The sequence below is a fragment of the Pelophylax lessonae genome, assembly GCF_965119305.1.
Source record: "Pelophylax lessonae genome assembly, chromosome: 4".
Taxonomy (NCBI): Eukaryota; Metazoa; Chordata; class Amphibia; order Anura; family Ranidae; genus Pelophylax; species Pelophylax lessonae.
This window is the reverse complement of record NC_138771.1, coordinates 499,493,000-499,520,354: the sequence shown is the minus strand read 5'-3', so window position 1 is coordinate 499,520,354 and position 27,355 is coordinate 499,493,000. Positions and strand designations below refer to the sequence as shown.

The following is a 27,355-nucleotide window of genomic DNA, read 5'->3' as shown; positions in this document are numbered from 1 at the left end:
GAATCGCAAAAAGTGGCCCAGACGTAAGACAGCAAAATGCTCTAGTGGTAAAGTGGTTAAGGGAACAACACTTTAACACTGTATATCACTTGATATGTTTTTGGTGCATTTATCTTTATGTTATGAACACTGAATTTTCACCAGCACCTTTTCACTATTTATTTATTCATTATATTATTGGATCACTTTTATAACACTAGTGCCAGCACTTAGGCTCGGTTTACACTTGTGCGATGCGGGGACGCTGCGAATATGCAGCGTGATCCCGCATCGCATCCGCACATCTGGCAGTTCACACTGCCATATGCGATACGCAGGGGGTGTCAATTAAATGTTAACGACACCCCCAGTTTGATTGCATATCGCAGTGCGATCTGACAGTTCGCACAGAATCGGATCGCACAAGTGTGAACCACTGTGCGATCCGATCCTGATGTGGCTGAAAAAATGCCTCATGTGCCTTTTTGGTGCGGATACAGTGCGAATTCAGCCATACAAAGTGTATCGCTGAACTCGCATCCGCACATGAGATCGCATGTAATGAAGGAGCAGTGCGCTCCGAATTACATGCGATCTCGCAAACCGCACTAGTGTGAACCGTTACTTACTTTAAGTATTTTTCAGTTTATTTATTTGTGTCACATTCACACATAAAAGGAGCAGCAGGCCTTTTTTTAGTGTTTTTTTTTTTGTGTTGATTTACTACAAAACTAGGCGCCTTCACCAGATTACTAAAATTCTACTAATGTCTGACCAGGAGTAAATTTTCACTCCTTGGCAGATGAATATCTTACAGATTTACAACTAAATTTGTGATCAGGTCGCTGTTTAAACCATAGGTAAAGCTTGACATACACGTTACCATCTAATTGTACAATCCTTTAGATCAGCAGTCTGCCAACTGCAGCCCGTGAGCCGGATATGGCCCTTTGCCTGCCTTCATATGGCTGTTGAGGCACTATTCCATCAACTGACACCAACGATGGGGCACTATTCCTCCCACAGACACCAACAATAGGGCACTATTCCCCCCCACTAAAACAAATAATGGGAGATGGTTTACTTACATGTTTTTTAATCCCACTGGCCACAGTCTGGTCACCCTAAGGCTCGGTTCACATTTATGCGATGCGGGAAGGCTGCGAATTCGCAGCCTGTTCCCGCATCGCACACGCACCCCCGGCAGTTCACACTGCCATATGCGATCCGCTGGGGGTGTCAATGTAATCTTAACGACACCCCCAGTTTGATCGCATATCGCAGTGCGATCGTGCAGTTCGCACAGGATCGGATTGCACAAGTGTGAACTGCTGTGCGATCCGATCCTGATGCGGCTGCAAAAATGCCTCCTGTGCGTGTTTGCTGCGGGTGCGATGCGAATTTAGCCATACAGTTTGTATGGCTAAACTCGCACCGCACAGCCGATCGCATGTAATGTCGGAGCAGTGCGCTCCGACATTACATGCGAACCCCGCACACGCACAAGTGTGAACCGGGGCTAAAGCCTGAAGGACAGTTAACTGGCCCTTTGTTTAGAAAGTTTGGAGACCACTGCCGTAGATCTACCAACCACTATGTAATGTGAGGGTCTGCCTGACTGAATATCAGTTGAATGACTGCTAGGAAAACGTGTGACTTGAAGTCAGGCACTCTCCCTGAGAGGAACTGAAACCAGAGCCCTTGCTCTACAAGGCTAATCACTTGGACATCACAAAGCAGCTAATGTGTGGCCAATAGACAGGATCTTTTCCATGAGAGAACCACCTGCTAATAGGGCCAGGAGTTGCTCTGATGGCACAGGACCAGTAATAGAAGATCACAGGCAGCTGTGAAGATACAGAGGTCAGGCAGGTCAGGTGTTAGACAGAAGAAAAGCCAGGGGTCAGAGGAGGCAACAAGGAGCATGAGGGGTGAGGAGTAGGCCACAGGCCACTGACAATAGCAAATACATTTCTGGTTGGAATTATGTGACAAATGAGGACATTAAAAGTGACTCTGCAATGTGTGATTCTGTGTGGCAGGAACATTGACAAGAGAGGGGAATAGCATAATCCTAACACATGTGATAAATGAACATGACCAAGACGACCTCAAGGAACATGTATATGTATATAATGTATCCTCACCCCCATTTCACATGTGTGCTATATTTCCTCTTTTTGCTAAAGTTTAATGCTCATTTACACTGCCCACATGCTAAATGTTCCGTTTTAGCAGGCAGGCAGCCATCAGTTTATAGTTACAGCGCACTATGGTGAGGGGGCAGTGCAATGAAAGTTTTAGCACACCACAGTTTCCTTTTTTCAGTCACAGAATTAGGTATGGACTAGACCTAAAGCAGAACTCAGGGCACATATCTAAGACACCAATTAGAGCAGCTCTGTAAACATTAAGGAACCCATTCTCACTATTGTGCTGCAGTAATATACATGTTACCACAATGTAATGTCACGTTACATGTTGGTGCAGTACCATTCATTCCAAACGGCACATTGCCCACAGATATGCGCTACAGTAACATGCGCTGCACTTCAATAAATGGTGCATGCGCCATTTTTTGGGGATTTGGCAGCCCATTTACTGTATTTAATATATTTTGTGAATGCAGACAGTGTAAATACCCCTATCTGACCTGGCGTCATCCTTTTGCAATGCCTGTACAGCAGGGCTGGAGTGTGAAAGAAAGAAGCAGTAGGAGGCAATCAGCTCATGATGCACACTGATAGCAGAGAAGAGCCGAGTGACAGAGAGATGAGCTCTTCATTGTGCTGCTTCTCCTTTCACTGTCCAGTAAGAGGCTAGGTTTGGTCCAGGATGACTTGGACTCAGAGGAAGTGGGTTGAATGAAGCTGGCCATCAGAATGAGGACATCTTGTGGCAAACAAGTACTGCTGGGAAATCTCTGGACTGAAGCTGAACGTTGCAGCAAAAGCTGGATTTGTTATTTTATCCTGTAATGGGCTATTCAATTGTATCCTATTGTTGGATGGATTTCTACTTGAAAGTGCGTTTTTAGACAAAACTATGTTTTTACGTTTTTAGTTTAGGATAAATTCAAGAAGGGATAGAACACATCAGTTTTGTTTTTTTAGCCATGTCTTAATTTGTAATTTTCTCTTAACTTTTTATCTTTTTTATATTACCCTCTTGTGATCCACTGCACAGCAACACTCAGGCTGGAAAATGGAGGGGCCACACTAGGGGTCAATCAAGGTTTTCCATCCAACACTAATGCCTCGTACACACGCAACGATTATCGGCCGACCGATCGTCCGACTTTTGTCCAGAGTGGTGTTTTGTTGGTTGGAATGTGCCTAGACTGCGCACGATTTTTCTTGGCCAACAAAAATCTACTTCTGAAGTGATGTCATGTGATGGTTTACTTTCCGTGTGTTTTTTCTTCTCTGAGCATGCCCAGTCTTGCTCATTAGATTTTGTCTGTACTGTACTTTGTCTGTTTGTACTGACTGACGGGAAATCGGCCGTTGTGATGACGGCCAACAAAAATTTTATAGCCTGCACACCAGATTTTTTTCGGCCGAAAAGTCGGAGTCGGTTGTCGAAAGCATCATACTAACAAGCCGAAAATCGGCCGATCGGATGTTGGCCGAAAATTCCCGGCCAATAATCGATGCGTGTGTACGAGGCATAAGGCTGGCAGTTAGAATATCAGCCGGTTCAGCAGGAACTGTTAATGGGCAGGCTGAATGTACCAATTTGTTCAATGAAACAACTTGGGTACAACCTGTCTGCCGGATTTGCTTGCGATTATCGCTAGTGGCTGCTATAGCCGCTGGAAATAATCATTGCCTTATCCCAGCGGGAACGGTTTCCCCCACCAGGAGAAGACAATTGCTGATTCCCTGGGAAATCGTGTGAATTTCTTTCCTGCAACATGCGGTTGCAGGAAGGAAAACTGCACCGTGTATTGGCAGCCTAATACCTCGTACACACGATCAGATAATCGAACGACTTATCGTTCGCATTTTGCTGCATGATACTAGTACCGAATTCAACAATGTACTAAACATATGATTTTTTTCATATGATTCTGGAAAAGCTTCCTGGTTGTGTAACTACGTATCGGATAGTGCAAAACAAAAACAATGGCAGCCAGGCTTTTTCAGGGTTATTTTTGTGTTTCTGATCATGCGTTGTCTTTGTCTATGGATTTTTAGCGGACGCATACTGTACTGATTAAACGCTAGGCTATCGTACGACAAAAGTTTTCATGTTTGTCCCTTCAGATTTTGTTGGACGAAATGTCGTGATCGGCTGTCAAAAGCTGTGTACTAACGATCAGATTATCGTGCAATCAATTTGAAAGCGACTTTTTTCGTATGATTATCTGATCGTGTGTACGAGGCATTAGATGTTCCTGAGAGAAATCTCATCAGTGATCTGCTGCTCCTTTATTGCCCAACCACAAGCTTGGGTGGGTCCCAGACCAGGCTGTATTGTTCATCTTTAGTGCTGTCTGCAGAAATGTCAAAATGATTACAGTACCTGACTACACTATCTGCGAGGGGTGTCTGGATCACAAGACTAGCTGGACAGAATAACAAATCTTTTGGCAGGTAAAAAGGTACACAAAGAGCACCATGTCTCTATTTTCAGCTGTATTTACAAACTTGCATGATGTTCAGTAAAAAAGGACAGGTTCTCCTTTGGTAACATGTTACATGTTATCAAAGAGCACCTTTCTGCGCCCCTCCCTCCGATCCCCACCGTGACAGCATGCAGGAGATCTTCTCCTGCACCTGCTGTCACAAATTTAAAAGATCCTGGCTCTGCCCACACAGCCTTGTCAGTCATTCACAGCAATTTGTTAATGAATGAACTACTATGGTCTGACACCATGGCAGATGGCTTTTTGTTCTCAATGAACTGCAAGGGCACTGGTGATTGCTCTTGTAGTTTATGGATCTTACTGCTCTCCAGTAACTGTCTGCCTGTATGGGAGGTATGGGCAGACAGCTATACTGAGATTTTGCAAGAGCCTGACACTGCACCCGCGATCTGCTGTTTGCAGATGCAATGCTCTGCAGGCTCCCCCTCTTTTTTTTTTTTTTTACCTGCATTCAATATTTAAAAAAAAAAATAAGTTAGGCTTTAAAGATGTATTTTCTATTCTATCCTGTAGGTGGTGCTGTACCTAATACATGACCTTAGTAAATGACCAACTGCCTTCTGTAGAAGCCACCCCCAACTGTGATATCTGTGGGTTAAAACAACACACTGCAGTCCGTAAACAAATTTTGTTGAATATTGTTTTTTTTTCCCCCAAAAATGGTTGTCTTTTATGTGTAAGGTTGACAGGTACACTTTATATGATTAGTTGTGATGCTGCATTGGCAGAATTACAGCATTGTGTCATCAGCCGCGGTCTCTATGTTCTATGACCCTTTGTACCCTCCATGTGAATGACATTAGGAAATCTTGTGGTCAGGGTCCACAGATGGCCCAGTTTTGGCAGCTTATTGGCATTGGCCATAGTCCAACGAATTTTAGAGGTTGTGATGAAATCCTACACGTGTGACTGATGTACTGTATAGGACCCGGAGACTGTACGCCTCCTACTGGTAGCACACCATCTATAAGGCTGGGTTCACAATGCTGAGATCAAATTTTACCCTGACTTTCAGTGCCATTTTGTAGTGCAACTTGGATGTCACTTTGATGCAACTTTGAAGTGATGTGCATATTCTACGGGGCCAAAATCATGCAGCAATTGCACTAAAGGAGCACAAGAACTTTTCCAAAATGGTGCCATGCTGAGTTGCTTTGATGTGAACGAGCACCATTGAAAACAATGTGATTTCCATTGTCATATGATTCAGGTTGCATCTGTACTGGAACCAGTGTGAATGGCCCAACTTTTAAAGAGGTTGTAAACCCCCAAATACTGTTTGTACCTATAGGTAAGCCTATAATAAGGCTTACCTATAGGTACTGTAAATATCTCCTAAACTTGTATCATTTAGGAGATATTTACATTGCATGCAGCGGATGACATCATTGGCACATGCGCTCTGAAGAAGCGGCCGCCTGTGCCGTTTCTTCAGAGCACTGAGCCGTGACCGGCGGCTCCCGCACATCCGCGGAAGTGACGTCACTTGGCTCAGGCCAGTAGCACAGCCGGAGTCCGCAGACCTGGAAGGAAGATGGGTGAAGATGGATGCGGCCTCCAGTGGGGACAACGCAGGCTTCGCTTTCAGGTAAGTGTCACATAATATGCTAGTTTGCCTTGCATACTAGCACATTATGCATTTATTTGCAGGCAACCAAAACATTTTTTCCCAGGCTTTACAAAACAAACGTGGATACATCTGCTACATTGTCTGCCCATGTATTTATAGTACTTATCTATAAATCGGTAATTTTTTTCATTTACCAACCTTTTGCCCTTTCATTTGTGTTGCAACATTCTTAGCAGATTTGCTGGCTGCATTCACTTACACACTCACTGCCATTCATTCATATGTATGTTTTTTTTTTTTCTTCAACTGTCTGGATTTCGGTGACATTTGCCATATTTGTAATACCGCCAATGTTATATTTCTAGGAACCGAACATCAGGCAAACAGCTTAATTTACAAATGAAACGCATACAGTCTAGGAGAGCAGTTTTACTTGTGAATGGATTTATATTTTGGTTATGCCAGTCCTGTCAGTGGCAGAAGCCCTGCTTTTTCTCTTCTGCTGCAGTTAAAATAGAACTATTTTTTTCTTCATTTTAGAGTAAGAAAGTATTATAATCCCTGTCAGTTTTCTTTTTTATCTGTGTCACATTGGTGGGATGTCTCTTCTTTACTTCCTGTCCTATTGCCAAAAAAGTAGTGAGTGGAAAACCCTCTAAAGTGAGGGAAATCCCGGGTTGTCATCGGGATTACCAGAACTAGTGTTTCCATTGGAGGAATTCCCTTCTATTCCTGTTCTGGTGACAACCCAAAACGTGGGATTTTCTGTTATATTCGTACATGGGTCGTTCTGGGTCATCTTCATTTTCCACTCATGTGCATTAATGCTTCATATATTTTTAACGAACAACCTTCATGATAAGGTTCAGAACATTATTCATTCATATGAGATACAGCAATGTTTTTTCATCATGTTCCCCCTGTTATTTTTGGTTATGAAATCGATATAGACTTATATAGCATGATCATAACTTCGAAAATTGTGTGATCATTTGCAGAACAAAAGTTTTTGTTCGATTTTCTAACTGTGTATTACTGTCATTAGGCCTTTCCTATTCAAAATTACTGGCCAAGAAAAAGTAGGATTGATGCCAGGCAGAGAAGCAAGGGATGATATTATTGTAGCACCCTCTAGTGTGTGCTTAGAAGTAAGAGTAAGAAAAACATAGTCTGGCCAGGAAAAACCTGAGTCACAGAATTGGGTCAGGGTTATTACAGGCCAGAGCTGGATGACTCATTTTGGCAGCTCTCTCTGGTACCTCCCCCTGGTCTAGACGGTTGAAGAATCTTCTGTAACTAGAGGGTGGGGGTTAGGAGGGTTGCCATGAATATTTGTGGGGCCTCAACCAATCCCTGGAAGTGGGACGGCAGGGGGTTGAGACAACCCCATAAATAGACATGGGCCTGGGCTCGGGTGCTGGAAGGATCCTTCCAAAAACACAAGGGAGGAGGCCCCTCCCCCCTGTTGGGTTCCCCCACAGCAAGCAGCTTGCTATGGGGGCACCCAAGTTGATTTACAGCTCTGTGTGTGCATTCAGACATGGAGCAGGGGCCCGCCCCATCCCCTTTTTCTTCTCATTGGCCGACTGATTAACAGCAGCGGCAGCCAATGACGCTGAGCTGCCGTCTCAGCCAATGAGGAGGGGAGACCTAGGCAACCGAGACACTGCTGCAAAATTGCTGGATCTAAATGGGGCTCAAGAATTAGGGGGCTGAGGGGGGTTGCTAGACACAGAAGGGTTTTTATCTTAATGCATAGAATGCATTAAGATAAAAGAAAAAAAAAACTTCTGCCTTTACAATCACTTTAAATCTTCTGTCTTTCCCCTGAGAGATCTCCAGAGAGTCAGCGGGGTGGGCTGGTAAAGAGTCAGTCGGGCAGACTGGTGTAGAGAGAGGCAGTGGGGAGGGCTGGTAAAAGACGCAGATGCAGCCAGGTGGGCTGATATTGCCTAAAGAAGTGATGCTAGGATCAGTGGCCACAGAGGAAGCAGAGAGAAAGGTTGAACACTGTTTCACTCCACAAGTGCTATTTCAAGGGACTGAGAGTTTCTGCCTGTAAGGGGCTGTTACTGAACTGACAAGAGGTCTGTCAGTTCCATCAAGAGTAAATCAGCAGAAATGTGCATGCAGGAAGAAAGCTAAAGAGGAGCCCATATGTAGGAAGTTGTCCCTGAAGACATTGTTGCCATCAAGTGGGCATCCCATAATCTCCTATCCCCATCCAAGTTTATAACCCCATAATAAACAACAAAAATAAAGTTCTGGACTGTTCTCTGACTTTGAGTGCCTGTGAATATTCAGTGTACTTGGCTGTGCAGGAGTTGGGGGATCCCTATTCATCTGCACATCTGCTACATTATTAAAGCACTGAATATTATCCACCTTAATTCTAGCGGCACTGGCAGATGCCTTCTCTCTACAAATGCAGGGAGAAGGCCTTCAACAGAGTTGCTTGGGATTACATGAAAGCTGTATTAATGTTCAACAGCCAAAATTAAAGTAAACGGGACGCTCTCGGAATCAAAAACTATAATGGAACTAGAAAAGTTGTTCCCTCTTCTATTCATCATTACGCTTGAACCCTTTGACAGAACAGTTAGAATAGCCTCAATTAACCACTTTAATACAGGGCACTTCCCTCCCTTCCCGCCCAGGCCAATTTTCCCCTTTTAGCGCTGTTGCATTTTGAATGACAATTGCGCGGTCATGCAACACTGTACTTACACCAAATTTATATCATTTTCCCCCCACAAATAGAGCTTTCTTTTGGTGGTATTTGATCACCTGTGCGATTTTTACTTTTTGCTAAACAAATAAAAAAAGACAGAAAAGTTTGAAAAAAAAAAAAAGTTTTTTTGTTTATGTTATACAATTTTGTAAATAAATAAGTTTTTTCCTGCACTGATGAGCACTGATGAGACTGCACTGACAGGCACTGATGAGGAGGCAATGATGGGGTGGCACTGATGGGGTGGCACTGATGGGGTGGCACTGATAGGCGGCACTGATAGGCGGCACTGATAGGCGGCACTGATAGGCACTGATATGTGGCACTGATAGGTAGCACTGATATGCAGCATTGGTGGGCACTGATAGGCGGCACTGCTGGGCACTGATAGGCTGCATTGATGGGCACTGATAGGCGGCACTGACGGGCACTGATAGGTGGCACTGACGGGCACTAATGGGCACTGATAGGCAGCACTGGTGGGCACTGATGGGCACTGACGGGCGGCACTGATCGGCACTGACGGGCGGCACTGATGGGCACTAATGGGCACTGATAGGCGGCACTGGTGGGCAATAATGGGCACTGGTGGGCGACACTAAAGGATGGCAATGGTGGGCAGCACTGATAGGGAGGACACTGGTGGGCATCACTGATGGGGAGGGCAATAGGGGGCTCCCTGAGCCCTGATTGCCATCCCTGGTGGCCATAGTGGGCATCCCTGGGGTCATAGTGGGCATCCCTGGGGTCATAGTGGGCATCCCTGGGGTCATAGTGGGCATCCCTGGTGGATCTAGTGGCAGATCCCCCCCCTGAGGGTCTGCACTGGTAATCAATGATCTGATTACCAGTGCCGACCCCCCCCCTGTCAGGGGAGCCGCCGATCGGCGCTCCTTTACTCGTGCCTGTCAGGCACGAACTAAGGAAAGCCGATCAACGGCTGTTCCTGTTTTACTATGTGACCAGCCGTGATTGGACACGGCTGATCACATGGTAAAGAGCCTCCGTCAGAGGCTCTTTACCGAGATCGGAGATGCAGGGTGTCAGACTGACACCTCGCATCACCGATCGCCGCTCTGCGCGCCCCCGGGGGGCGCCCAGAGCGGTGTTATCCTGCCGCCGTCATATGACGTCCGGTCAGGATAACTCAACCACATTCCCGCCGTCATTTTGTAATAGGGCGGGCGGGAAGTGGTTAATTGTTTAAAAATAGAAGAGAGAGAGTTATTAGTTATAATTAAAATTAAAAATAAAAATAAATAACACCAAATCAGAAGCGCCTAATGTTTCATTAACTGAAGACTCTATAACCACTTCCAGTCTAGCACTTTCACCCCTTCCAGTCCAGGCCGATTTTCAGCTTTCACACTTTGAATGACAATTACTCAGGCATGCTGCTCTGTACCCAAAAAAAATGTATCATTTTTTGAGACAGATAGAGCTTTCTTTTGGTAGTACCTAATCACCACTGGGATTTTTTTTTTTTTTTGCTATATAAATAAAAAGAAATTTACAATTTTGAAAAAAAATTCTGTTTCTGTTTCATTTAGCAAAAAAATAATCTTTCTTCATAAATGTGGGCCAAAATGTATTCTGCTACTTTTTTTTTTTTTTGGTAAAAAGAACCAAAATCAGTGTATATTATTTAGTGTTTATGAAAGTTAGAGAGTCTACAAACTATGGTGTGTATATATATATATATATATATATATATATATATATATATATATATATATATATATATATATATATATATATATTTGAAAATGGATTAGTCGTAATGTGCTGTCAGTCTATCTAATTTCTTGAGGCCCTAAAATAACCCCCAAATGGTGAAGAAATTAAATAAAATGTGTCTTTTATTTTTTTACAAAATCATAATTTTAACAAGTTATTTCTAAGACACATTATAAGCATACTTAGAAATACACCCCAAAACACATTTTGTTACTCCTCCCGAGTATGGCAATACTACATGCGGGAGACTTCTTTGCAGACTAGCTACATAGAGGGGTCCTAAATCCAAGGAGTACCTTTAGGCTTTCTAGGGGTCTAAATTACACATTTAATTTCCTGACTACCTATCACAGGCAGGCCCTGAAGCACCAGAACAGTGGCCTTGGGGGCCCTGGAGCCCCAGAACAATGGAAACACCCACAAAATAGCCACATTTTGGAAAGTAATCACCCCAAGGTATTTTTTAAGAGGCATGGTGAGTTTTTGAAGACTTCATTTTTTTTACACATTTTTGGAAAATGGGGAAAGAAAATGAAAATAACATTTTTTACACAAAGTTGTCAGATTTGTCAAATTTAATAAGACATCTCTCACACACATCATAGTCATTCTTAGAATTACACCCGAAAACACATTTTGCTACTCCTTTTGAGTATAGCAACACCACATGTGTGAGACTTTTTCAGCGTCTGGACTGATTATGTATTGTGTATATCACACAAATAAACTAATTGTACCAAATCCAATGTACTCAAATAGTTGCCTGTGTATGAGGGGACAGGAAATATAGCTTAGTGTAGCATCACCTATACCAGTCTCCTAGTATAGGCCAATCTCTCCTGCCTGCTTCTAATTGTGCCAGCAGAGGGTACCTACTAGATCTAGACAGCTTGAATAGGATCTCTTTCATCTTTAGTCCCCCCACCCAGAGAAATATTGCAATTGGGATACCAGAAAATATAATTAGTGATGGGCCAAACACCCCCCTGTTTGCACCAGAACATCTCAAACAGGGTAAAAGTTATAGCAAACATTCAAACTCTATTAAAGTCTATGGGACACGAACATGAAAAATCAAAAGTCCTAATTTTAAAGGCTTTTGCCATAAAAAGTGTATGGGGACCCGGGGAAATGCCCTGGGGGATATGTTTTTAAAACAATCGTTTTTACAGGAGCAGTGATTTTAATGATGCTTAAAGTGAAACAATAAAAATGAAAAATTCCTTTAAATATCGCGCCTGATAATTTAAATTTGCTCGAGGCTGTATTGTTGGCTCCCGGCAATAAAGATAAAAAAAATGAAAAAAATGGCGTAAGGTCCTCCCCAAAATCCATACCAGACCCTTATCCGAGCACACAGCCTGGCAGGCCAGGAAAGAGGGGGGGACTAGCAAGCGCCCCACTGCCTCTTGAACCATACCAGGCCACATGCCCTCAACATGGGGGGTGGGTGCTTATAAGAACTTTCAAAACGCGAATAAGCAGACCGCGAGAATCGATCACGGAGAGCGGAGCGTATTTTTTTTTTTTACTTTTTTTGGTTCGGCGGGTGCGGCGGGCGGCGTGATTGACGATGGATTTACATCGGGGGGACACAATATTTTTCTTTTCAAATACAAAATTTGTACATGAAAAAATGCACTACCAGAAGCGGTTCACTGGGTGCATATAAGCTATGTAGATATGCCACATCCTATTAACTAGACTAGGGATTGGAAAAAATACATGGACTTTGTAGGCACAAAAATATCATAAAAGATTCTGTTTATTGATTGTACATTTTAAAAAAACACACATGTCACGGCTATAAGGCCAAAGTATGCTAAAAGTTATGTGAGTGGCAAAGTATATAACAAGGGCATAACACAAAATACATAAAGAAATAAATAACACAGAGTATCAAAAATCTATAGTTCAAACCACAGCGGACTATTCCATCAGAGGGAACAGATAGTTGGGGCTGTCCTCCAAGAGGATCACTGCATGTGGTCATTACAGGTACATGCACTTCATAGAATTAGAGCTAGAACAATCAACATGTTTCGCATATTATGCTTCGTCTGGAGTTTAAGTTCGTTACTCTATGTGGAAAAAAATATAATAACATAAACTGAGGTTCACTCAAGGTCAGTCAATACATTATATAGCATAATTTCAATATAATTATGCTATATAATGTACTGTATAGACTGACCTTGAGTGAACCTCAGTTTATGTTATTATATTTTTTTTCCATACAGAGAACCGAACTTAAACTCCAGACGAAGCATAATATGCAAAACATGTTGAGTGTTCTAGCTCCGATTCTATGAAGTGCATGTACCTGTAATGACCACACGCAGTGATCCTCTCGAAAGACAACCCCTACTATCTGTTCCCTCTGACGGAATCATCCGCTGTGGTTTGAACTATAGATTTTTGATACTCTGTGTTATGTACAGTATTTCTTTATGTATTTTGTGTTAAGCCCTTGTTATGTACTTTACCATTCACATAACTTTTGGCATACTTTGGACTTATAGCTGAGACATGTGTGTTTTTTAAAAATGTACAATCAATAAACAGAACCTTTTATGATATTTTTGTGCCTACAAAGTTCATGTATTTTTTCCAATCTCAAATACAGAATTTGTCAAAAACTTCTTGTCTTGTGTGTTTATTTTTTTGTACACTTTTTGGGTGAATGGGTAGGGGTTCGATGTACCTGATACCTGTTCACATGTGGGGGGGGGGGGCAGAATCTGGGGGCCCTCTTGTTAAAGGGGGCTTCCAGATTTCGATAAGCCCCCCACCCGCAGACCCCCACAACCACAGCCCAGGGTTGTCGGGAAGAAGCCCTTGTCCCTATCAACATGGGGACAAGGTGCTTTAAATGGCACCTCAAAGCAGCCTCCCCATGTTGAGGGCAAGCGGCCTAGTATGGTTCGGGGGGGGGCATTAGCTCATCCGCCTTTTTCCTGGCCTTCAGGCTGTATGTTCTGATAAGGGTCTGGTATGGATTTTGAGGGGGGACCCCTCACCGCTTTTTTTTTTAATTTTGGCGTGGAGTTCCCATTAAAATCTATACCAGACCTGAAGGGCCTAGTATAGATTTTGGGGGGACCCCAGGTGTTTTGTTTTCTGCATTCTGTCATGGGGTTCCCCTTAGAAGCCATACAAGACCCAAAGGGTCCCCCAAGCTGTTTTAACCCCAATTTTTTTCAATTTACATTTTCTTTTTAAAATAATTTTTTTAAATTCATCTCCCAGCAGGGAAGCCTTAACAACCTATTGACTGTGCGCTCGGAGGGGGAACATCCCGCTAAGTGCCCAGAAAGTTCAGGTGTTAGGCGAGTACCTGAATGGGTGACGTTTATGCCAAACTTATGCCCGGCACAAACCATTCGCCCATCTATGATGGTGCCTGAACAATGTAAACCCTCACAGTTACTCTTACTAGGTGCAGGAACAGGCCCTGCTGTTCAAAATTAAAAACAAAAATCGAAATTACATGTACTTGTCATACAGGCGCAGAAAAAGTGGTCCTTGGGTGTTGGTGGTGCCATAAACTAAAAACATTGTTGGAAGCTAGCATAATTAAGATTCAAGAATAGGAAAGGCAGAATAGGCAGTCTTCAATGGATCCCAGACCCTTAGCAAACTCAATCAGTTACATCAGCATCAGGGACTTGATAGCTGCTGTTGATCCAGGACTGATTAATTTTGATAAATGTCAGCCGTTCAACGGAGTCTGTGGACAGACGCATTCTTTTATCCATCACAAAACCTCCAGCAGCACTGAATGTCCATTCGGAAAGCACGCTGGAAGCAGGACAGGCCAGTAGCACGATTGCATATTGAGCAAGTTGGAGGAGGCAGGAGATTCTGAGTCCTCTGTGTCACTAAGGATGACATTGTCAGGAGCAACCTCTCCCCAGCCACGTACAACTCCTGGGGTTTCTGGGGAATGAAAACCATCCCTTGAAGACTGCTGTATGTTATCCTCTACATCCATGCTGCCAAAATCCTCCTCCTCTTCCTCTTGTGTGTTTTGTGGCCCCGCAGGAATGGTATCTGCATAAATGGGGCCTTGTGAGGAAAGTAAGTCCTCCTCTTCCTCTTGCTGTTCTGCCTCAAATGTCCTGTCCATGATTCCATGAAGTGTGTGCTCCAGCTGGAAGACTAGAGGGACAGTGTCACTGATGCATGCATCGTCACGGCTCACCATCCTTGTGGCCTCCTCAAATGGTGACAGGACAGTGCATGCATCCTTTATCAGCAGTCACTAGGGTGGCAAAAATAAGCCAAGCTCCCCTGAGCCTGTCCTTGTGCCATACTCACACAGGTACTCATTGATGGCCCTCAGCTGCATGTGCAGCCGCTGCAGCATTGACAATGTTAATTTCCACCTGGTGGACATGTCACAAATGAGGCGGTTGGTGGGCAGGTTGAGTTCCCGTTGAATATTAGCCAGCAGAGCACTGGCATTGTAAGACCACCGGAAATGACCACAGACTTTTCTGGCCTGGCCCGGGTACCTGTTCAAGAACTGCTGCACCACCAAATTCAGGACAAGCATGGAACATGTATCAAGTGTCCCTGTCGGAGGGCGGAGAGAAGTTTGGTGCCACTGATAGTGCCATTGTTGCATACAACCATTCCTGGCTCAAGCTGCCGTGGCGTCAACCACCTCTGAGCCTGCCCCTGCAGAGCTGACAGAATCTCTGGGGGGTTGGGAGGTGTTGGTATGGGGCGCTACCACCTTGAACAACAAATTACTTCTTTGTGTGTGAACCCACTTTAAAGTGCAAAGTGCTTGCTTGTAAACAAATATTGTGCAGATATAGAAAGTGCTGCGTGCTTTACAAAATAACTGTGCAAATTGGTGCAAACATAAAATTGGTACTGTATTGCCAATTGGATTGTACCATCTATGTATCATACATCAAATAAAAGCCAATGTGCAACTTAGTGCAAACGAAAAATTGGTACTGGATTACCGATTTGGATTGTACCATCTGTGTGTCATTCATCAGATGAAAAACGACCGTGTATTAGGTGACCAGTGCCAAAGTGCAAATGTGCAAAAGCAATATTTAAAACCTTCAATGTGACCAACATCCGTGATAAGTATAAATGAGATACAGTATAAATCAATTTTCTCAAAAGGAGTGAATAGCGCTTGTTTGCGCGTGCTAAAAGTGCTAATGCCAGGTAGAGCACTTACCAAAGGGACTCTCCCTTGTTCCCCTGATGTAGATGTTTCTCCCTCTCACTGATGCCTGCACGGTCTCTCACTGCTGTTTATTCCACATATACCGTTGCGTGTGCATCTAAGCGATTAGTGGGAGAGAAACCAAGAGAGCATCCATTGCGTAGTATGTGTGTCACAGGGGGAAAAAATAGTAGCGACTCACTGTTTTGGAAGTTCACCGTCAGCTTGAAGATGGGTCTCTGGCGTTCGGTCTTGCGGTGCTTCCGCGTTCCACCGGCCAGAGCCACCTAACCGGAAGTGACGTATGACGCTGATTGCCGCTCCTACGCGTTTCGTTACTGCAACGTCATCTGGGGGCGGTCAGAGAGACAGAATGTCTGCCCCGGTGTGGCTCCTGTCCCCTAGACAGACCAACTGAAGCACTGTATGACCTCTTTTAGCCTGACTGCTTGCGTAGCCCCTTGAACACTTAGGGAGCACTCCTGGTACAGAGGACATTTCAGCAGAAGAGGACATAGAGGAAGAAGAGGAGGAGAGGGTGGAGCAGACAGATGTGTCAGAATCACCACCAATGTTTTGGAGGCGTGGTGGCGGAACATGCTCAAGCACTGAACCCTGTCCTGCATAATTCCCAGCTGCCAGCAGAGTAACCCAGTGCGCCGTGAAGGAAATGTAACGTCCCTGACCATGCCTGCTGGACCATGAGTTAGCAGTAATGTGAACATTCCTGCTGAACGCTCTTTCTAGCACCGTGAAAACATTGCCTTTCACATGATGGTAGAGAGCTAGAATGGCCTTACGTGAAAATACATTTATTTTTGGAACCTGCCACTGGAGTACAGCACATTCCGCAAATTCACGAAAGGGGGCAGAGTCTACCAAATGAAAAGGCAGCAGTTGTAGTGCTAGAAATTTGCCAAGCTAGCATTTAGACGCTGAGCATGTGGATGGCTGGGACATTATACAGTTCAGCAACTGGAGTTAGGGAAATTTGCCTGCTGGTCAAATCAACATGGGTTGGGTGAACTGCTAGCAGATTGGTTGCAAGTACCTGTGGCACCCATTGCTATACCATCATCCCTCTCAGTGCAGGTTTTTGAGAAGACTTCAGGTATAGTAGGGGTAGAGATCCCAGATGAGGAGCAAGGAGAAGTCTGCATTTTATTATGATGTGGGTCTTTCAGGAGCTGTTGCCAATGGACTGCATGGCAGGTCATCATATGTCTTGTCAAGCATGTGGTGCCCAAGCGGCTGGTGTCCTGGCCACACTTGATCCACTTCAGACAGAGATTTCAAACAGCTACACTGCAGTCTGCTGCACATGTTAAAAAAAGCCCACACCAATGAACTTTTGGAAGTCAGCGAGGAGTTAGCAGCGTCCTGCACCTGTGGAGCTCTGTGGTGTGATGCAATAGGGCGGCTGCCCTTAAGCCAGCCCCTTGAGGACATCCTGCCTCATTGGAGTTGTGCCGCCTCCTCCTCCTCACTTGCCTCTTCTATTCTCTCAGGCGCCCAAGTATGGTCAGTGACCTCTGTGATGGTGTTCACTATCACTGGAATTTAAGGACAGATGGGTGATAGGTTGAATTGCTTCATATTTGTCAGCAAGGTCAATTGTTCCCTTTGCCATGAGGTTTCTGAGCAGGAAGTCCACTCCTAATATGGTCATCCCAGGAAGTTCTGAGGAGCCGGACTGTCTAGGGTGGCTCCCCATTCACCTATTGTCAGGTGTGCTAATGACCGCACCTGTTGTCTGCTAAGGGAGGTATTGACACTCAGAGTAATGTGTATTGAGGGCTCGTTAGGGAACCATTGTTCTGTGTCTGGCTATTGTGTACATTGATTGCCCCCTGGGGCTTCTGTCTCCTTGCATTGGTCAAAGCCATCTGACCAATCCCTGTTGACTCATTTTCAAGTCCTCATTTGCATGTCAAGTCTCCTGGTCAAGCTATCTGACCAATCACTACTGACTCATTTTCGAGCCCTCATTTGCATGTCTGCAGAGGACCTGAATGGGAACTGCAGGTACTTTACAATTGACCAATAGGAAAGCGGTTGTTGGGGGCAGGATGTTCCAAATTCTGTATAAAAGTGTGCTGTGTTCTTCCAATAAAGGGTCTTCCTGTTTGAACTAACATACAGCTTGCTTGGTGTTTGTTCTAATGGATTCCGGACGGCACATAGCTGTAGTTCGGATCCCGGATCCTTGGTTGACCGAACCATCAGACGTTGTGATCTGCAAGCTGACTTACTAGAAACAGAGGGGTGTCGGGAGAGCGGACAGAGCGAGCAAGGGTCTCGTCACATTGGTTGGCAGCGGTGGGATTTGCTCTCCAGTTACCGGGACACTCCAAACCACCACAGTCAATGACCAGCTATGCAGCATGCAGGAGAGCCACGCTGAAAGACTTACTTGAGAGCCGCAGAGGGACCGGTGGGACAAAGAACAAGGCCCCCTGATCAGTGAGCTGGCCGAGATGGATCAGAGGGAGGGTGATGCAGGACCCCGGTCAGTTGAAGACTTGTTTCAGCAACGAGTTCGGGAGCGGTTGGCATTATATGGTGCTAACCCATCAGAGACCGCCATACAGAATGCCATTAGAGACATCCAGCTGCAGGATGAGCGACAAGAGAAAGAACTAGAACGACAAGAGAAAGAACGAGAACGGCAAGAGAGGGAACGAGAGTGGCAACATGAGCAGAAAATGGCAGAAATACGTCAATCGGAGAAAACGCCTAAAGATGCAGCGACTGTCCGTAAGTTGCCCTTTCGGGCGTTCAAACTATTTAAGGAAGGAGAGGAGGAAATTGACGCATTCCTGCAGGACTTTGAGAGACTATGCCAGATACATGAAGTACTGTCCCAAGATTGGGTCGCCTTACTGGCGAGTAATTTAACTGGCAGAGCGGCGGATGCATATCGGGCCCTGGAGGACAAAGACGCTAAAGACTACGACCGGGTAAAAGAAGCTTTGCTAGCCCGATTTGCCATTACACCCGAAGCCAGCCGGATTAAGTTTCGAGAATCCCGGAAACAAACCAACACAACATACGTGGAGTGGGCACATTGTATGCAGCGGAACCTTAAGAGCTGGTTACAGGGAAGCCACGCTCATACCATAGAGGACATCACCCAGCTAGTACTATTAGAACAGTTTTTTAACCACACCCCTCTGGTAGTACGGGATTGGGTGCGAGATAAACAACCACAGACGGTACAGCAAGCGGCTACTCTGGCCGATGATGAGGGGGATGAGGATGGCTTAGTTATCCACTCCACCAACTCTTCTACATGTTGTGGCTCAATAACATGGCCAGCACTGGAAAAAAGGACAAGTGTGCTCTGCCTGCAGAGGATACACCATGTTCGCCATTTTTCACTGTGAACACAGAGGCTGCTTGCCCTATTTTAGTGGCCTGTGAGCAACTGCCTCTCCTTATTGGCCTTTCGGACATAAGGATTTTTGGGGGTTTTTTATAACTTTTTATTATAGAATGTGGGATGGAAATATGATGCTTGGGTGCAATACTTTTGTGCTTGGTGCACTATAAACCATTTTATTATTCTTTTTTTTTTTTTTTTTTTTGGGGGGGGGGGGTTAACTTTTTATTATAGAGTGTGGGAAGGGAATATGGTGCTTGGGTGCAATACTTTTGCACTTGGTGCACTATAAACCGTTTTATTATAGTTTTATTTTTAATAAAGAAAAACCTAATAAAGCCCCAAAAAAAAAACCTGCTGATGCAAAAGGAATAGCACCTACGACACAAAAGGGGGGACAGCAATTATGCCCTAAATACAATTAGTGCTGCTGCTCCACCAAAAATAAAAACACTGCTGACGCAGAAGTATCAGCACCTGTGATGCAGAAGGGGGGAGAGCAATTACGTCCTAAATATTATTAGTCCTGTTGTGCCACAAAAAAAAATCACTGCTGATGCAGAAGTAATAGCATCTGCGATGCAGAAGGGGGGGGACAGCAATAATGCCCTAAATATAATAAGTTTTGCTGTGCCACAAAAAAAAAAAAAAAAAAACACTGCTGACACAGAAGGATTAGCACTTACGACACAAAAGAGGGGACAGCAATTATGCCCTAAATAAAATGAGTGCTGCTACGCCACAAAAAAAATCACTGCTGATGCAGAAGTAATAGCGCCTGCAACACAGAAGGGGGGAGTACTAGTATTGCAGCAACATAACCTGATGCTGCAAAAAAATTTGAAAAGAAAAAAAAACATGGGATCAGTGGGGGTGACACAGACACGTTATATACACCAACACTTCAGTGGTCCGACTACACTGTGTTACACAAGAACCACAGCACAGCACTAAACTGACTGCACTACACTGTGTTACACAAGAATCAGCACAGTACTACACTAAACTGACTGCAGTACACTGTGTTACACAAGATGAATCAGCACACACTACAGTACATTGACTGCTAGGGATGAGCTTCGAGTTCTAGTCGAGGCTAAGCTCTGCTCGAACATTGCTCGTTCGATTGTTCGTCGAATGACGAACAAATGTGCTTCTTCGCTGGAAATTCAAGTTTCCCATAATGCACTGCACACGCGCCATGTGTGCAGCGTGTTATGTGATTGGCCAAAGCATGCACCCTGACGTCATGCTTTGGCCAATCAAATAATCTCTACCAAGATAGGACTAAAGGCAGGCTGCCTTTAGCCAATCATGGCTTAGGGGCCAAGTACACGCCCCACACTACATAAAGGCTGCTTGCTCAGCTACAGCGTGTAGTGTTATTGTACAGGCGATGAGACAGGGACAGGCATGCGATTCAGGCAGGGAGAGAGTATTTTGTTGGAGTTTGTCAAACATTGCAGAGACATTGCTAGCAGTGTAGGGAGGGGTAGGTTCCTGTGTGAGGTAGGGAGAGATTGATTTCTTTACATCATATAAGATAGTGCAAGAGACATTTTTAGCAGTGTAGGGAGGGAGAGGTTCCTGTGTGAGGTCGGGACAGATTGATTTCATTACATCAAAGCAGACATTGCAAGAGACATTGCTAGCAGTGAAGGGAGGGGTAGGTTCCTGTGTGAGGTAGGGACAGATTTATTTCTTTACATCAGAGTATTGTTCATTGATCAGTTGTGGAACATTCTATAATAATCACAGACCTATAGGGTTCTAGATCACTTCAGATATCAGTCAGTGTATTCATTGTTTAGTTGTGGAACATTCTATAATATTCACAGACCTATTGGGTTCTAGATCACTTTAGATATCAGTCAGTGTATTCATTGATCAGTTGTGGAACATTCTATAATATTCACAGAGCTATAGGGTTCTAGATCACTTCAGATATCAGTCAGTGTATTCATTGATCAGTTGTGGAACATTCTATAATATTCACAGACCTATAGGGTTATAGATCACTTCAGACATCAGTCAGAGTATTCATTGGTCAGTTGTGGAACATTCTATAATATTCACAGACCAATTTGTTTATAGATCACTTCAAATATCAGTCAGAGTGGTCAGTTGTGGAACATTCTATAATCATCAGACCTATAGGGTTATAGATCACTTCAGACATCAGTCAGAGTATTCATTGGTCAGTTGTGGAACATTCTATAAGCAAACACGGATCATACATCTATAGGATTATAGATTACATCAGATATCAGTGAGAGTATTATTAATTGGTCACTTGCGTACATCTATAACCACCACATCTATAGGGCTATCAATTACATCATATCAGGTCACTGAGTATCTATTGGTCAGTTGCATATACCCTTTATTGATCTGAATCAACATCATGTACAAAAGGCCGACAAGGAGAGGCCGACGCTCACAGACCACAAAAAGAGGCCAAGCAGCCTCTGTGTCCATTGTGAAAAGTGGTGGTCACATTCGACATAGTGCATCCTCTGCAGGCGGGGCACGCCCGTCCTTTTTTCCGGTGCTGCTTGTGCTATTCAGGCACAAGATATGGAAGAGTTGGTGGAGTAGATCAATAAGCCGTCCTCATCCTCCTCTTCCTCTGACAACCACGCTCCCAGTAGTTTGCCTTCCACCACAGCTGCCAAAGCGGCCTGTTCCACAGGACCCTTCTCCACAGCTACTCCTTCAGTCACCCCACCATCATGCACGAAGGAGTCACCTGAACTATTTGATCATAGTGTCAGTGACATGCTCCTGAAGGATGCGCAGCAATTTGAAAGCTGTGATGTTGGTTTCCAGGTTGATGAAGGCAATAACGTGAGCCTAGAGAGAGGGGTTGACAATGATGGACAAGAAACCAGCAGTCATGTTGCCACAGCTGAAGAATATTGCCAAGTTTGCTCCAGTGACGAGGAGGGAGGGGATGATGAGGTCACTGACTGCACTTGGGTGCCTGATAGGATAGAGGAGGAGGAGGAAGAGGGGGAGGAGGAGGAGGAGGGGGGGCATAAGGAGGACGCATAACTCCAACGAGGCAGGATGTGCTTGAGGGGCCACCATAGCATTAGCCAACCTATTGCGTCACAGCACAGAGCTCCACAGGTGCAGTGTGCTGCAAAATCTCCACGGACTCCAAAAAGTTAATTAGTGTGGGCTTTTTTCAGCATCTGTGCAGTAGACCGCAGAGTTGCTGTTTGCAACATCTGTCTAAAGCGGATCAAGCGTGGCCAGAACACCAGCCGCTTGGGCACCACATGCTTGACAAGACATATGACGACCTGCCATGCAGTCCGTAGGCAACAGCACCTGACACCAGATCACAAGATCAAAACAAGCATACATCACCTTGTTCCTCATATGCGATCTCTAACCCTACTATACCTAATGCCTTCAAAAATACCAGCATTGAGAGGGATGATGGTTTAGCAATGAGTGGCACAGAGACTTGCACCCAATCTGCTAGCAGTACACCACCGCTTGATTTGAGCAGCAGGCAAATTTCACTACCCCAGTATTTGAACTGTAGAAAGAAATACTGTCCCAGCCATGCACATGTTCAGCGTCTTAATGCTAGCTTGGCCAAATTTCTAGCATTACAGTTGCTGCCTTTTCATCCGGTAGACTTGCTCCCTTTCCACAGTGGCAGTTCCCAAAAAGGCATTTCTTTTCACGTAAGGCCATTCTAGCTCTCTACCGTCATGTGGAAGGTAGTGTTTTGGCCTCGTTGGACAAAGCGGTCAGCAGGAAGGTGCACATTACTGCTGACTCATGGTCCAGCAGGCATGGACAGGGCTGTTACATTTCTTTCACGGCACACTGGGTAACTCTACTGGCAGCTGGGAAGGATGCAGGAAAGGGTTCGGTGTTGCAGCTTGTTTTGCCACCATGCCTCCAAAAAGCTGGTGCTGGTTCTGCCTTATCTGGCTACTCCACCACCTCCTCCTCCTCCATGTCCTCTTCTGCTCAGTTCTCCTCTGCAGCAGCAGTGCTCCCTAAGCGTTTAAGGGGCTACGCAAGCAGTCAGGCTAAAATATGCCACGCTGTGCGTCAGTTGGTCTGTCTAGGGGATAGGAGTCCCACTGGTGCAGAGATTCTGTCAGCTCTGCAGGGGCAGGCTCAGAGATGGTTGACGCCGCGACAGCTTTAGCCAGGAATGGTTGTATGCGATAATGGCACCAACCTTCTCTCCGCCCACCGACAGGGACACTTGACTCATGTTCCATGCTTGGCACATGTTATGAATCTGGTGGTGCAGCATTTCTTGAGCAGATACCCGGGCTTCCAAGATCTCCTGAGGCAGGCCAGAAAAGTCTGTGCCCATTCCCGCCGTTCATTCAATGCCAGTGCTCGCTTATCTGACATTCAACGGGAATCCAACCTGCCCACCAACTGCCTCATTTGTGACATGCCCACCAGGTGGAACTCAACATTGGCAATGCTGCAGCAGCTGCACACGCAGCAGAGGGCCATGAATCAGTACCTGTGTGAGTATGGCGCAAGTACAGGGTCAGGGGAGCTTGGCTTTTTTTCACCACACCAGTGGCTTTTGATTAAGGATGCAGAGCCAGGACGATGCATGCATCAGTGACACTATCCAGCTAGTCTACCTGCTGGAGCACACGCTGCGTGGAATCATGGACAGGGCACTTGAGGCAAACAGCGGGAGGAAGAGGACTTCCTTTCCTCACAAGGCCCCCTTTATGCAGATATCATTCCTGCAGAGCCACAAAACACACAGGTGGAAGAGGAGGAGCAGGATTTTGGCAGCATGGATGTAGAGGATAGCATACAGCAGTCTTTAACCACTTGCCGCACGCCCGCCGTCAAATGACGGCGGGACGGTGCGGTCATTGTTCTGGGAAGACGTCATATGACGTGATCCCATTCAAGCAGGGCAGGCACGCGATCGTGTGCGCGCCGCCCTGCACTGCCGGTGTCGGCGTGTCCCCGGGATCGGCTGTGTTCAAATGACACTGCCGATCACAATAGCAAAGCCCGGAAGATGACCGCGCATGCGCGATTGGGAGCGCGCAGCACGGTCATGTCGGTGGCTCTGTGTTCCCTAGGAACACAGCTAGTCACCAGCAGTAGTAAACAGTCACTGACAGTGACTGTTTACTATGTGATTGGCTGTGAATCCATTCACAGCCGATCACAAAACGTAAACACAGAGCAGTAACTCACTGTTACTAGCTCTTCTCCCCTCACACAGTTTCCAGTGTGAGGAGAGCAGAGCTAGAAACAGTGAGTTACTGCTCTGTACACCTGTAAAAGTAAAATCACAAAAATAAAGGTCCCCACACAGTCCTCAGCCCCCCCCCCCCCCAATTGCACCTGTCACCCAACAGTCACCTCATCAGTGCCCAGAAATTGACACCCATAAGGCTACGTTCACATGTGAGTGTAGCGATCGCGGGCAGAATCACCGCGATTCTGCCCGCGATCCGGAAATCATTGCAAATTGCGGGATGCCTGTGCGTTGCCCATGATTTGCAATAGCACCCCAAACGCTGTGCGATGTTGCCGCGATCGCGGTAACATCGCGCAAACAACGCATGACGCCCAAAAAAGGTACAAGAGCTTCTTTGGGGCGTCATGCGTTGTTTGCGCGATGTTACCGCGATTCGGCAGGTGGAAATCGCGGCAACATCGCACAGCGTTTGCGGTGCTATTGCAAATCACGGGCAACGCACAGGCGTCTTGCGATTTGCAATGATTTCTGGATCGCGGGCAGAATCGCAGTGATTCTGCCTGTGATCGCTACGCTCACATGTGAACATCAGTCTAAAGTGCACCGGTCACCAGAGACTGCCATCAGTACCGCCGTGCACCATCGCCCGTCACCTGTCACCCATCGGTGACCATCGCCCGTCACCTGTCACCCCATCAATCACCGTCACTTGTCACCCCTTCAGTGATCGTCACTTGTCACCCCATCAATCATCGTCACTTGTCACCCCGTCAGTGATTGTCATCTGTCACCCCATCAATCATCGTCACTTGTCACCTCATCAATCATCATCATCTGTCACCTCATCAATCATCGTCACCTGTCACCCCATCAGTCATCGTCACCTGTCACCCCATCAGTCATTGTCACCTGTCACCCCATCAGTCATTGTCCCCTGTCACCCCATCAGTCATCGTCACCTGTCACCCCATCAGTCATCGTCACCTGTCACCCCATCAGTCATCGTCACCTGTTTGCCATATACATGCAACCACTTACCGACCGCCTAACGACTATATGCGTCGGCCATTAAAAGCTAAATACTGGGGTTATGGCAGCAGCTAGCTGCCATAACCTCAGTATTTTTTTAAAAGGCGGGCGGTCGGCTTTCAGATAAGGGTGGTCCCAGTGGCGGATTCGCCGCGGAATTACCCTTACGGTGCAGGGGAAGAGGTGCCCCCCCCTCCCGCCGCGTCCCAGAAGTTTTCCCAGCTTACAGGACCCGCCGGCAGCGGGGAAAACTATACGGTCCCGGATCCTCAGAGACAGGAAGTCGAGTGAGGGCAAGATGGCCCTCACAAGACTCTATGGTCTTGGAGGACCGGAGCTACGTCAAAAGTTGTTGCCTAGCAACCGGTTTAAAGGGCCACTTTTTTTTTTTTTTTTCCTTTTTCAACAATTTGAGGTGTGAGGTCTTTTTGACCCCAGATCTCACAATAAAGAGGACCTGTCATGCCTATTTCTATTACAAGGGATGTTTACATTCCTTGTAATAGGAATAAAAATGATCAAAACCTTTTTTTTTTTTTAAACTGTGTAAAAATAAAAAAATAATAAATAAAATAAATAGGAAAAAAAAAATTAAAGCGCCCTGTCCCCGTTAGTTCGCGCGCAAAAGCAAACGCATACGCAAGTCCCGCCCACATATGTAAATGTTGTTCAAACCATACATGTGAGGTATCTCCGCGATCGTTAGAGCGAGAGCAATAATTTGAGCCCTGGACCTCCTCTGTAACTCTAAGCTGGTAACCTGCAGACATTTTTAAAATGTTGCCTATGGGGATTTTTAAGTACCAAAGTTTGGTGCCATTCTGTGAGCATGCGCAATTTTGAAGCATGACATGTTGGGTATCTAATTACTCGGCGTAACATTATCTTTCACATTATGGAAAAAAATTGGGCTAAATTTACTGTTTACTTATTTTTTTAGTTCAAAAAAGTGAATTTTTTTTAAAAAAATTGCATTTGGAAGACTGCTGCGCAAATATGGTGTGATAAAAAATATTGCAACGATCTCCATTTTATTCTCTAGGGTCTCTGCTAAAAAAAAAATATATAATGTTTTGGGGTTCTAAGTAGTTTTCTAGCAAAAAAAAATGGTTTTAGCTTGTAAACACCAAGTGTCAAAAATAGGCCCAGTCTTAAAGTGGATAAATGGACAACTTTGTGAAAAGTGCTACTTGGATGTTAGGCCTCTGTATGTGGCTAGGCTGTGTAAAAGTGTTACACATGTGGTATCGCCATACTCAGGAGGAATAGCAGAATGTATTTTGGGGTGCAATTTTTGCTATGTACATGCTATGTGTTACAAATATTGCATAAATGGACAGCTTTGTGTAAAAAAAATGCGTTTTCATTTTCTTTCCACATTTTCCAAAAACTTGTGGAAAAAAATGACATATTCAAAAGACTCATTATGCCTCAAAAATTATACATTGGGCTGTTTGCTTTCCAAAATGGGGTCATTTTATGGGGGTTTCCATTGTCCTGGTGCTCCAGGGCCTTCAAAAGTGCGATAGGTTGTCAGGAAATTATATGTGTAATTTGTGCTCCTAGAATGCCGGACGGTGCTACTTGGATGTTAGGCCTCTGTATGTGGTCAGGCTGTGAAAAAGTCTAACACATGTGGTATCGCCATACTCAGGAGGAGTAGTAGAATGTGTTTTGGGGTGTAGTTGCAAGTATACATATGCTGTGTGAGAGAAATAACCTGTTAATACGTCAATTTGTAAAAAAAAAAAAAAAAATCTTAATTTTGCAAAGAGTTGTGGGAAAAAATTACAACTTCAAAAAACTCACCATGCCCCTTATTAAATACCTTGGAATGTCTACTTTCCAAAAAGGGGTCATT

General features: G+C 45.1%; 1 protein-coding gene across 2 annotated transcripts in view; it reads left to right on the top strand.

Moving 5' to 3' along the window:
- The first annotated feature begins 4,457 nt into the window (after nt 1-4,457).
- Nucleotides 4,458-27,355, top strand: part of LOC309553436 (sodium- and chloride-dependent betaine transporter-like) — a 146,372-nt gene continuing 123,474 nt past the window's right edge. For both annotated transcript variants that reach the window (XM_082254634.1, XM_082254633.1), the window contains exon 1: nt 4,458-4,577. The gene's annotated coding sequence lies outside the window, so the exon portion shown is untranslated. The remainder of the gene's footprint in view (nt 4,578-27,355) is intronic.